Here is a 10,144-nt window from a genome sequence, read left to right as displayed (position 1 = left end):
CTTCTAGTATTAAGTTGCAAACAACAGACAATTGCATTAAGTACTTTGCGTAATGTAAACAATACAAATATCCGTAGACAAAGCATTGATGTTTTATCCCTAGTGGCAACAACACATCCACAACCTTAGGGGTTGCTGTCACTCCCCGCATTCAATGGAGACATGAACCCACTATCTAGCATAAATACTCCCTCTTGGAGTTACAAGTATCAACTTGGCCAAAGCCTCTACTAGCAACGGAGAGCATGGAAGATCATAAACAAAATATATATGATAGATCAATAATCAACTTGATATAGTATTCCATATTCATCGGATCCCAACAAACACAACATGTAGCATTACAAATAGATGATCTTGATCATGATAGGCAGCTCACAAGATCTACACATGATAGCACAAGAGGAGAAGACAACCATCTAGCTACTGCTATGGACCCATAGTCCAAGGATGAACTACTCACGCATCAGTCCGGAGGCGGGCATGGTGATGTAGAGCCCTCCGGTGATGATTCCCCTCTCCGGCAGGGTGCCGGAGGCGATCTTCTGAACCCCCCCGAGGTAGGGTTGACGGCGGCGGCGTCTCTGGAACTTTTCTCGTATCGTGGCTCTCTGTTATAGGGTTTTCGCGATGGAAGGAATAAATAGGCGAAGGGGCAGAGTCGGGGGACGCCCGAGGGCCCACCCCATATGGCGGCGTGGCTAGGGGTGGGGCCGCGCCCCCTATGGTGTGGCCGCCTCGTGGCCCCTCTTCGTCTCCTCTTCGGTGTTCTGGAAGACTCCGTGGAAAATAAGACCGTGGGCTTTTGTTTCGTCCAATTCCGAGAATATTTCCTGTAGGATTTCTGAAACCAAAAACTGCAGAAAACAGGAACTGGCGCTTCAGCATCTTGTTAATAGGTTAGTACCGGAAAATGCATAAAAACATTATAAAGTGTGAGTAAAACATGTAGGTATTGTCATAAAACAAGCATGGAACATAAGAAATTATAGATACGTTGGAGACGTATCAAGCATCCCCAAGCTTAGTTCCTACTCGCCCTCGAGTAGGTAAACGATAAAAAGAATAATTTACGAAGTGACATGCTAACAACATAATCTTGATCAACACTATTTGTAAAGCATATGAGATGAATGAAGTGACTCAAAGCAATGGTATATAGTTTGCTAACAAAAAGATAATGACTAAACAACTGAATCATATAGCAAAAACTTTTCATGGATAGTACTTTCAAGACAAGCATCAAAAAGTCTTGCATAAGAGTTAACTCATAAAGCAATAGATTCTTAATAAGAGGTCTTGAAGCAACACAAAGGAAGATTTAAGTTTCAGCAGTTGCTTTCAACTTTCAACATGTATATCTCATGGATAATTGTCAACACAAAGTAATATGATGAGTGCAATAAGTAAACATGTAAGAATCAATGCAAACAGTTGGCATAAGTGTTTGCTTCTAAGATAGAAAGAAGTAGGTAAACTGACTCAACATAAAGTAAAAGAAAGACCCTTCGCAGAGGGAAGCAGGGATTACTCATGTGCTAGAGCTTTTTATTTTGAAAACATGGAAACAATTGCGTCAACGGTAGTAATAATTCATATGGGTTATGCATAAAACTTCCTATAAGTTGCAAGCCTCATGCATCGAATACTAATAGTGCCCGCACCTTGTCCTAATTAGCTCGGACTTCCATATGGATTATCATTGCATTACATATGTTTCAACCAAGTGTCACAAAGGGGTACCTCTATGCCACCTGTACAAAGGTCCAAGGAGATAAATCGCATTTGATTTCTCGATTTTGATAGATCTCAACTTAAGGACATCCATACCGGGACAACATAGAAAACAGATAATGGACTCCTCTTTTATGCTTTAAGAATTCAACAACAAATAATATTCTCATAAGAGATTTGAGGATTAATGTCCAAGCTGAAACTTCCACCATGATACATGGCTTTGGTTAGCGGCCCAATGTTCTTCTCTAACAATATGCATACTCAAACCATTTCAACTCATGGCAAATCTCCCTTACTTCAGACAAGACAAACATGCATAGCAACTCACATGATATTCAACAAAGGTGTAACAGGTTGATGGCGTCCCCAGAAACATGGTTACCGCTCAACAAGCAACTTATAAGAACTAAGATACATAAGCGACATATTCATTACCACAATAGTTTTTTAGGCTACTTTCCCATGAGCTATGTATTGCAAAGACAAGGAATTAATTTTTTAAAGGTAGCACGCAAGAAATTTAGTTTGGAATGGCAGAAAAATACCACATAGTAGGTAGTTATGGTGGACACAAATGGCATAGGTTTTGGCTCAAGGTTTTGGATGCACGAGAAGCATTCCCTCTCAGTACGAGGCTTTGGCTAGCAAGGTTGTTTGAAGCAAACACAAGTATAAACCGGTACAGCAAAACTTACACAAGAACATATTGCAAGCATTATAAGACTCTACACTGTCTTCCTTGTTGTTCAAACACTTTTTTACCAGAAACTATCTAGACCTTAGAGAGACCAATCATGCAAACCAAATTTCAACAAGTTCTACAGTAGTTCTCCACTAATAGATTTAAACTACATGATGCAAGAGCTTAAACATGATCTTCTTGAGAGCTCAAAACAATTGCCAAGTATCAAATTATTCAATACAGTATGAAGCATTTTCTGTTTCCAACCAAATAACAATAAGTGCAGCGGCTTTCAGCTTTCGCCATGAACATGAAAAATGAAGAACACGAGTGTTCAAATGAAAAAGCGGAGCGTGTCTCTCTCCAACACAAGGATTGCTAGGATCCGATTTTATTCAGAGAATGAAAATAACAAAACGAAAATAAAAGCACACAGACGCTCCAAGTAAAGTACATAAGATGTGACGGAATTAAAATATAGTTTCACTAGAGGTGACCTAATAAGTTGTTGATGAAGAAGGGGATGCCTTGGGCATCCCCAAGCTTAGATGCTTGAGTCTTCTTGAAATATGCAGGGATGAACCACGGGGGCATCCCCAAGCTTAGACTTTTCACTCTTCTTGATCATATCATATCATCCTCCTCTCTTGATCCTTGAAAACTTCCTTCACACCAAACTCAAAGCATTCTCATTAGAGGGTTAGTGCATAATCAAAAATTCACATGTTCAGCAAGGACACAATCATTCCCAACACTTCTGGACATTAACCAAGGCTACTGAAATTTAATGGAGCAAAGAAATCCACTTAACACAGTAAAAGAGGCAATGCGAAATAAAAGGCAGAATCTGTCAAAACAGAACAGTCCGTAAAGACGATTTTTTTCCCGAGGCACTTAACATGCTCAGATGGAAAAGCTCTAGTTGAATGAAAGTTGCGTACATATCTGAGGATCATGCATGAATTTTTTCAGCATTTTACGAGTTTCCTACAGAGAGATCAACTCAAATTCGTGACTGCTAAAAAATTGTTTCTGCGCAGAAATCCAAATCTAGTATCAACTTTACTATCAAAGACTTTACTTGGAACAATAATGCAATAAAATAAAGATACAAAGGTATTGCTACAGTAGTAACAAGCACCTTAACTCAAATATAAAACAAAAATTGCGGAAATAAAATAATGGGTTGTCTCCCATAAGCGTTTTTCTTTAACGCCTTTCAGCTAGGCGCAGAAAGTGCAAATCAAGTAATATCAAGAGAAGAAGCATCAACAGAGGAGTTTGGGGCTTTCTCAACAATGCATTGTATCTTATCTACGTAAGTTTCAGAAGCTCCTCTTTCATTACTTTTAGGCTTACTATCCTCCTCAAATAAATTTTCAGGAACAATCCAATCAAAATTCTTTTCTAGTGCCTCATGCATTCCTATGAGCTTATAAGGTATTGGTACTTTAGTCTCCCCCTCACAATTGGCTTCAGTATTTTAGCCTATCTTTTTCCATCTTTTCAAGGGTATTTGCAAAATTGGTATAAAAGCCAAGCATCTTATGTTGAATAAAGACTTTTCTAGCTTCTCTAGCTACATCACCAAATTCTTTAAGAAGGGTTTCGAAAACAAAATCTTTCTTCTCTCCTTCTTCCATATCACAGAGTGTAAGAAACATATGTTGCATTATAGGATTAAGATTAACAAATCTAGCTTCCAACATGTGCACTAAAGAGGCAGTAGCAATTTCATAATTAGGAACAAGTTCCACCAAGGATCTATCTTCAAAATCTTTAACCGTACTAACATGAGTGAAAAAATCTTCTATATTATCTCTTCCAATGATAGACCCATGCCCTACTGATATATCTTTCAAAGAGAACTTAGGGAGAGGCATGATGAAATAAACAAGTGTAAACCGATAAATAAAGTAAATGCGAGTAACTATTTTTTGTGTGTTTTTGATATAAAGAAAGCAAACAAGACAGAAAATAAAATAAAGCAACACATAAAAAAAGTAAAGAGATTGGGTGTGAGAGACTCCCCTTGCAGCGTGTCTTGATCTCCCCGGCAACGGCGCCAGAAAAGTAGATGCTGGAGGGTAGAGAGTTAGAAATCCCTGGGGTGTAACAACGCCAGAAAAGCCTGCTTGTGACGGTAAAGCACACGTTCGTTGGGAACCCCAAGAGGAAGGTATGATGAGCACATCAGCGAGTTTTCCCTCAGTAAGAAACCAAGGTTATCGAACCAGCAGGAGATGAAGGCCACGTGAAGGTTGTTGGTGAAGGAGTGTAGTGCGGCGCAACACCAGTGATTCCGACGCCAACGTGGAACCTGCACAACACAATCAAACTACTTTGCCCCAACTTAACAGTGAGGTTTTCAATCTCACCGGCTTGCTGAAAACAAAGGATTAAACGTATGGTGTGGAGAATTATGTTGCTTGTAGAAAACAAAAGAGAACAATGATTGCAGTAGGTTGTATTTCAGATGTAAAAGAATGGACCAGGGTCCACAGTTCACTAGTGGTGTCTCTCCAATAAGATAAATAGCATGTTGGGTGAACAAATTACAGTTGGGCAATTGACAAATAGAGAGGGCATAACAATGCACATACATATCATGATGACTACTATGAGATTTACTTAGGGCATTACGACAAAGAACATAGATCGCCATCCAGCATGCATCTATGTCTAAAAAGTCCACATTCGGGTTAGCATCCGCACCCCTTCCAGTATTAAGTTGCAAACAACAGACAATTGCATTAAGTACTCTGCGTAATGTAAACAATACAAATATCCTTAGACAAAGCATTGATGTTTTATCCCTAGTGGCAACAGCACATCCACAACCTTAGGGGTTGCTGTCACTCCCCCAGATTCAATGGAGACATGAACCCACTATCTAGCATAAATACTCCCTCTTGGAGTTACAAGTATCAACTTGGCCAAAGCCTCTACTAGCAACGGAGAGCATGCAATATCATAAACAACACATATATGATAGATCAATAATCAACTTGACATAGTATTCCATATTCATCGGATCACAACAAAGACAACATGTAGCATTACAAATAGATGATCTTGATCATGATAGGCAGCTCACAAGATCTAAACATGATATCACAAGAGGAGAAGACAACCATCTAGCTACTGCTATGGACCCATAGTCCAAGGATGAACTACTCACGCATCAGTCCGGAGGCGGGCATGGTGATGTAGAGCCCTCCGGTGATGATTCCCCTCTCTGGCAGGGTGCTGGAGGCGATCTTCTGAACCCCCCCGAGGAAGGGTTGACGGCGGCGGCGTCTCTGGAACTATTCTCGTATCGTGGCTCCCTGTTATACGGTTTTCGCGACAGAAGGATTATATAGGTGAAGGGGCAGAGTCGGGGGACGCTCGAGGGGCCCACCCCATATGGCGGCGCGGCCAGGGGTGGGGCCGCGCCCCCCTATGGTGTGGCCGCCTCGTGGCCCCTCTTCGTCTCCTCTTCGGTGTTCTGGAAGACTCCGTGGAAAATAAGACCGTGGGCTTTTGTTTCGTCCAATTCCGAGAATATTTCCTATGTAAGATTTCTGAAACCAAAAACAGCAGAAAACAGGAACTGGCGCTTCGGCATCTTGTTAATAGGTTAGTACCGGAAAATGCATAAAAACATTATAAAGTATGAGTAAAACATGTAGGTATTGTCATAAAACAAGCATGGAAGATAAGAAATTATAGATACGTTGGAGACGTATCAACCGCTACCGCCTAGGAGTCCTCAACCTCCAAGAGTAACAAGATCGAAGCTAGACCTTGACATAAGGCTTAAATCGTAAATTTGATCGGTGGAAAGAGAGAGGATGAAAAGATCTTTCAATTGGATGGATCCAATCTCAAAGTTGTTGGTTAAATCTCTCTTGATGAAAGGATTGTTGGAGAAGAGTGCAAGAGAGAGTAAGAGGATGAAGAACTTGATATGAATCTCAAAATAATGGCCGAGGCAAAGATCCACGAAATTAGCCCCTTCCATATATATAGCAAAACTAGTTGTTTTTATGTCAAAATCATGCTATAATTTGTACGGCCAGTCATACCGTCTCCAGGCCCGGTATGACTGGCCGAAACTCCTGTTCGGGGCTTTTTTTCCCTGTCATACCGACCAAACACCCGGTATGACCGGCCATACAAAAAGCAAGAACACTCGGTATGGAAAATGCCATAACTTTTGCATCCTGACTCCATTTTCGATGATCTTGGGCTTGTTGAAATCATAACAACGAGATCTAAAACTTTATGCATAGAAACATCATAGTACAACCATGTAGTAAGAACATCAATGTGAAATATTTGACCTAACTAAAAAGACAAACCGATAAAAACTGTAAACTCGAATTCCAGATAGAGTTCCGGACTCCGATTTCATGATCTTGGGCTCATTAGAATCACAACAACGAGATATACAAATTTGTGCATAGAAACATCATAGTCCAACCACGTAGTAAGAACATCAATTAGAAATATTTACCTAACTAAAAGGATAAACCGATAAAACTCCAAACCCCAAAACGCAATAGAATATGCATACATATTCCGTTTTCGATGAACTTGGGCTTTTGAAAGGCTAGCAACAAGCTGGAGAACCTCTCACAGAGAAACACCAAGATGAATGTGGAAAAACGTTGATGTAAAAGGATGGGAAACTTTGATGGACGTAGAGAGGAAATGATTTGAGCCAAGTACCAAATAAAAGCTTTGATCCACTTTTAATAGTGCGGGGTCCTATACTCAAGAAAAACCGAAAAGAGGAGACTACCTTGTCGCGCTTTTCCGAGTTCCGTCTTCGAGATCTCTTTCGAACTCCGTCTCGAGATCTTCCTCTCCCTTTTCACGACGTGACCCGACACCATAAGAGGGCGAGAGAATTAGCCGCATTCCGCTTGACCTTGATAACAATTCTTATACTTCATTCAAGCCGGAACACCTCGGTTAATCGCATGCTCTAGGTCTTGGTCGCCAATAGCTCAACTCATGAGACTTGGAGGATTGTGACACCCACTTTGAGCCAAAGCTTCTCTCTTGACATCAACTATATTAAATCCAACAAATGGACTTCAAACAAAACCTATGGAGTATTCCTTCAAACAAAAACTCAATGGAAATATTAGTCCATAGGAATTGTCGGCAATTACCAAAAACAAACATAGGGGGAAAATACCCTTACAAAAGTGCACTTCAATATTCAAGAAATATATGAGAACAGCATGGACAACAACATGAGATGAGTTGGAAATTCTTTTTTCTGACACTGAAATTGATGATGTAATCAAGGAGCTCCCCAATGAGAAATCTCCTGGTCCAAATGGCTTCAATAATGAGTTTATCAAAAATTGTTGGAACATTATTGGTGCAGATATAAAAAAGGTAATAAATAATTTCTATGATGGAAACATCTGCCTGTAGAGTATCAACTTTTCATACATCACTCTAATTCCAAAAATTGATAATCCTTTACTGCCTGGAGATTTTAGACCCATCTCTCTGTTGAATAGTGTCCTCAAAATTGTGACAAAAATCTTGCCCAATAGACTGCAAAAAATATTCTCAAGATTGTTCACAAAAGTCAGTATGGTTTTCTAAAAAAAAATCAATACAAGATTGTCTTGCATGAACTTTTGAATATCTTTACCAATGTCACAAATCAAATGAAGAAATTTTGATATTAAATTTGGACTTTGAAAAAGCTTTTGACAAGATTGAGCATAGTTTCATTTTGGAAATTTTAAAGGCAAAAGGATTTGGTGAAAAATGGATCGAATGGATAGATATAATCCTCAGTAGTGGTACTTCTGCTATACTACTAAATGGTTTCCCTGGAAAAAATTCATTGCAAAAGAGGACTTAGGCAAGGAGATCCCCTCTCTCATTTGCTTTTTGTCCTGGCAGCAGATTTGCTTCAATCCATATTAAACAAAGCAATGTCTCAGGAGCTCATTTTGAAACCAATTCCTTTCCCTTGTCCGGACTTTCTAGTGATTCAATATGCTGATGACACTCTGGTGGTTATGAAAGCGGATGCAACTCACCTCATGTGTTTGAAGGCAATGTTACATACCTTTGTTGAATCAACTGGGCTAAGAGTCAATTACCATAAATCCCATATGATCCCAGTAAACATCGAAAATGAAAGAATGTTGCACTTCACCACCACTTTGAACTGCAAGAAGGGAAGCTTTCCTTTTACTTATCTAGGCCTACCCCTAAGCATCACCAAACCTTTCTTTGAATATTTCCCGCCCATGGTCTAGAGAGTCCAAACAAGACTGGGAGGCTTTCCTCACTGCCAATCTTCTTGATGTGTTGCTTCAATGTTCCCATCACAATTAAGGACCAAGTGATCAAGTTCATGAGGCATTTCATGTGGAGGAAGAAAAATAATGAGGTGCAAGCAAAGGGCTCTGCCCTCATTGCATGGAAGAAATTTTCCATACCATAGAATCAAGGTGGCTTAGGGGTTCCGAATATTGAAACTCAAAACAGAGCTTTGTTACTAAAAAATCTACACAAATTCTACAATAACCATGAAATTCCTTGGGTTAGGCTTGTCAAAGCATCATATTATAGTAATGAAAATTTTCCTGGTTCTACTATTGAGGGATCTTTCTGGTGGGCAACTCACTTGAAACTAATTGATGTCTACAAAGCAATGGCCAAGTGCAATTTGGGAGATGGAAAATCTAGCCTTTTCTGGACTAATATTTGGGACGATACTTGCCTTCAACACAAGTTTCCTCACCTACTTACTTTTACAAGAAATCACTTCATGACCGTTGAAGAGGTGATACAAACTGAGTTTCTGGAGGACCTCTTTCACTTACCACTCTCTCAACAAGCCTTCAGTGAATTTGAACAGATGGAAATTATCTGTCATAATGCAAGAGCAAGGATTGAGGAAGGCAACAGTGATATGTGGAGTTACATCTGGGGCAATAATACTTTCACTACCAAAAATGCATATACCACCATGATTGGATATCATGTTGTACAACCCCATTTGAGATGGCTGTGGGATTCATCATGTCAACCGAAACACAAATTATTTTTCTAGTTACTTCTCCATGACATACTAAGTACCAGGAATCTCCGGAGAAGGAAAAAAATTCAGCTCCAATCATATTCATGTGTTACTACATAATGTTCTCAAGAAGAAGCAACAATGGTTCATCTATTTTGGACGTTCCCCTTTGTAGTGAAATGTTGGGACTTTATTTGTACACAAAGAGGAAGGAATTCCTCAGTCTTTCAAGCTTTCTCTGATATGAAGGATAAAATGAAGTTGCCTTTTGCAATGGGGATTATTATTTTGGTTGCTTGGGGCATTTGGATCACAAGAAATAACAAAATCTTCAACAATCAAACGCCAAGCTTTGCAAAGTCAAATTACCCTCTTACAAGATGAAAAAGAAGCATGCAGATTCTTTCAAGGAGTGGTTACAATCGTAAGTTTAGTCTATTATAGTGCAACTAGTTTTGTTTCTTTGCTTTTGTTATGGAAGAGATCATCTCTCTTCATGTTTTGTATCATAAATGTTGAAGACATCTAATCCATCGGTTTGGTTAGATACGTTTATCCATATAGACTACACACGACGAAGATAGCTGGTTCGTGCGAATCGATAGATATTGTCTAACGGTATCCATGCAGACCAGTTTTATGTGAATGGATCGAGGCAGATAGTAAAAGGGCCTACA

Source organism: Lolium rigidum, chromosome 4, assembly GCF_022539505.1.
Source record: "Lolium rigidum isolate FL_2022 chromosome 4, APGP_CSIRO_Lrig_0.1, whole genome shotgun sequence".
Taxonomy (NCBI): domain Eukaryota; kingdom Viridiplantae; phylum Streptophyta; class Magnoliopsida; order Poales; family Poaceae; genus Lolium; species Lolium rigidum.
The sequence above is the reverse complement of the archived record's forward strand: the minus strand, read 5'-3'. Positions refer to the sequence as shown.